At 39.0% G+C, this 3,823-nt stretch overlaps 1 long non-coding RNA gene across 1 annotated transcript; it reads right to left on the bottom strand.

Annotated features, from left to right (window-relative positions):
• Nucleotides 1-716: 716 nt before the first annotated feature.
• LOC141087832 (uncharacterized) lies at nt 717-2,817 on the bottom strand. Its single transcript, XR_012231737.1, has 3 exons — nt 2,755-2,817; nt 2,345-2,419; nt 717-1,319 (listed from the first exon to the last, which is right to left on the bottom strand). It is a non-coding gene; the product is annotated as an uncharacterized lncRNA (long non-coding RNA).
• Between the last annotated feature and the right edge of the window lie 1,006 nt (nt 2,818-3,823).

Below are 3,823 nucleotides of genomic sequence, written 5' to 3'. Positions count from 1 at the left end.
AAGCATCTGAAGGGTTAATAAACTTCTTGAATGTGGTTTTGAGCACCTTGAGGGGTACAGTTTTTATAGAATGGTGTCAATTTTGGGCATTTTCTATCATATAGACCCCTCAAAGTGACTTCAAATGTGATGTGGTCCCTAAAGAGAAGGTTTTGAAAATTTTGTTGTAAAAATGAGAAAATGCTAGTCAACTTTAAACCCTTAGAACTTCCTAACCAAAAAAAAAATTTGGTTCCAAAATTGTGCTGATGTAAGGTAGACATGTGGGAAATGTTACTTAAGTATTTTGTCTGACACATCTCTGTGATTTAAGGGCATGAAAATTCAAATTTGGAAAATTGCAAAATTCTCAAAATTTTGCCAAATTTCCATTTTTTTCACAAATAAATTTTACCACTATCATGAAGTACTACATGTTACGAGAAAACATTGTCAGAATCACCAGGATCCATGGAAGAGTTCCAGCATTATTACCTCATAAAGGGACAGTGGTCAGAATTGTAAAAATTGGCCTGGTCATTAACATGCAAACCACCCTTGTGGGTAAATGGGTTAAATGAAACCTGAGATCTAAGTTTGATCTTCACAACACGTGTTTGTTGATGGCATAAGTAAAGGAGATTTTGAGGACTGCAGAAGAAGAGTTGCTTGTGCTCATCGGGCTGGAAAAGGTTTCAAAACATTTTCTAAACAGTTTGGACCTTAGCCATCCACAGTCAGACAGATTGTGTACAAATTTATTGGTTGACCAACAAAGATTACTCGAAGAACAAGGCTTATAATGGTTCGCAATGTCACAAAGGAACACAAGTAGACCTCTAAGAAACTAAATACCTTTCTAATATTAGTTATTAATGTTCATATGTCCATCATCAAGAGGATGCTGATCAACATTGGTGTAATGTGTTAGAATTGCAAGAAGAAAGACAAAACAGAACATCATCACTTATCCATAGTTTGCTAAAGTTCAGAACCAAAAAGTTCTGGACAGAACCAGAAAGGCTATTTGAAACAATGTTATGTGGACAGATGTACCAAGAAAAGAGTTTTTTTTAATTTAAATGAAAAGAGTTATGTTTGGGTAATGAATAACACAGAGAAAACTCATACCATCTGTAAAACACATTAGTGGTATTATCATGGTTTTGAACCAGTTTGCTGAATCTGGACCAGGACAGCTTGTGATCATTGTTGGAACAATGAATTCTGAATTATACTAGCAATTCTAAAGGATAATGTTAGGACATCCGTTCATGAGATAAATCTCAGGAGTATGTGGGTCATGCAGCAAGACAATGTCCCAAAGCACAGAAGATGCTCTGCAAAAGAATGGTTAAAGAATATGGTTAAATGCTTAAAGAATGGTTAAATGCTTAAAGAATGGTTAAAGAATAAAGTTAGTTTTGAACTGGCCATGTCAAAATCCTTAATCCTATAGAACTGTTGTGGATGGATCTGAAATGAGCAGTTCATGGGAGAAAACCCACCAACATAACTGAGTTGAAGATGTTTTGTAGGGAGAAAGGGGACAAAATTCCTCCAAAAACGATCTGTAGGACAAATCAACATTTATCAGAAACCTATAGATACATTTATTGCTACATAAGGAGGAATCACCAGATACTCAAAGCAAATGTTCACATACTTTTGTCTCTCACAGACATGTCGTTAGGGTTGTTGGTTGCACTAAATAAAAATAAAAAATAAAGTGCAATCGCAACCCGGGGTCTACCATGCAGAGATGTATAACTACTGCTAGTGTGAACAATGGCGGAACAAAGCAGCGAGAGTTCACCTTAATCAGACTGTGTTTTTTTGTATGAACAAAACGCAGATTTCTCAGCTCTGTTAACTTCTCTGGAAGCATAAAGGTTCTGCTTGCTCTGTAACTGAACTGTGCTAATCGCACACATGAACTAAACTAAGCCAAGAGAAATAACTCAAATGATGCTAAGTACAAAGCCCTGTTGACTTCACAGAGAAGTACAGCACATAGGTTTGGCTTCCTCTGTAACTGAAATGTGCTAACTGCACACATAAATGAGAGAAATGCTAAGCCAAGTGGAATAAACCTTAAGAAGCTCTGATTCATAAGGTAGACAAATACACACATGTGCAGACAGAGTAATAGAGTACCCACTCACAACCAACAAACCTAGATTATACTAGCACGCATGTGTGCGCCGCTGAGAGCCTTTTAAATCCAAAGCTCCACCCCAAACACTCCCGCCCAGCCAGCCATGACATCGCCACGTAAAGGAAAAACACCGTATGCACAACAACAGAAGGTGCTCAAGTAGGGCCCCACACCATACATGAATAATAAAGAAAACTTGGCACTCACCTTCTAGAATATTTTGTGGATTTTTTAATGCAGCCAGAAAATAGACGTTTCAGCCTCACTGGCCGTCATCAGTAACTATAAGTGGAAAAAATATATATACAGAATATAATTGACAATGAAAATATATCAATGAAAATTACAACAAAAACATAAATAAAATGAAGTATATACAGGATTGGGCAATCTAGAATGATAAAGTAATATCTAGACATAAGGTCATGTCAGAATTGAACAGTCAGATGCGCTTAATGTGGCATGAAACTACCATTACATTGCACACAAAAAAAAGAGACATACCAGACTGCAGTATAGTAGTTAGTCTAAAAAGGTAAATAAGTGGAGGTAAGGACACCAGACTAAATATACATAAATTGGAGGGCATCGTGAAAAAGATGAAAAAGGAGGCCTACCACTTTAAATGTGCCTTGTCATGCACTAGGCACTCGGCATGGAGCCTGTATCAAATAGTACCTAGTGAAGGAAATAAGTAGCCATACAAATTGGTCCAAAGCAATGAAAGTACTGATTTTGGTATGGAAGGAGTTACAGGCTCACCTGGGAGGGTGGGGGTGCCGTGCAGACATCAGTGACTCAGTATTCACTGTTGGTCAGCTGTGAGTGAACATGTGGGGAACTCTGTATAAGTGAGGAAGGGGCGGGACTATCAATTTGGTAGGACCAATGGCAGTCAGTAGGAAGTGAGGGCAGTGAGAGCTTGTGTTCCACATGCATTCCAGCAGCCATATTGGAGCCCAATAATGAATAAGAGGAGGATTTCCTGTATTCAACGTGAGGTCTGGGAGGCAGAATGTGTTCCAGCAGCCATCTTAGAAGTGCAGAAGTATTCTGAGGCTCATTACAGCAATCCATTAGAGTAGGATAGGTGGTGGCTACTATTCACTATTCTGTGTGGAGAATGGTGATAAATGAAGAGGAGAGTCAGAGGACAAGGATCCAAATGATTGTTGTTGACATCGCCACGTGACAGGTCACTCCAGAGCTTCCACACCACCTGAGCAGCTAACGTCCGACCACCAATAAGCCAACACCACATCACGTATATGCTTAGTAAGTGATCTCTGGACTTAGACTCCAGAGCGCAAGGCTGCACCTGTATAATACTGATTACCATAGACTAGGCTGGAGAGCAAGCAGTAACAACACATATGTCATGAGTCTGAGCAATACGCTGGGACTGACACCTGTGCTGAGTAGCAATCCTGGCGGCCAGACCAGAATGGGAGACCACAGCACCAGACAATGCTTGGGATCTATCCCTTGCAGTGGGAGAATCCTGGCGCCTAACACATGTGATATTGGATAATTTTCTTCAATAAAAAAAATGACTTTGTTCTCTTTATCTTCATTTAGTACTTGTTTGAAAATCTAACTGTAGCTTTAGGACAAATTATTCCAGAAATACAGAAAATTCTTAAGGGTCCACAAACTTTCAAGTACCACTGTATATTGTCACACAAA

The sequence above is a fragment of the Dendrobates tinctorius genome, unplaced genomic scaffold (assembly GCF_039654945.1).
Source record: "Dendrobates tinctorius isolate UK_male_01 unplaced genomic scaffold, ASM3965494v1 ptg000035l, whole genome shotgun sequence".
NCBI lineage: Eukaryota > Metazoa > Chordata > Amphibia > Anura > Dendrobatidae > Dendrobates > Dendrobates tinctorius.
The sequence above is the reverse complement of the archived record's forward strand: the minus strand, read 5'-3'. Positions and strand labels throughout refer to the sequence as shown.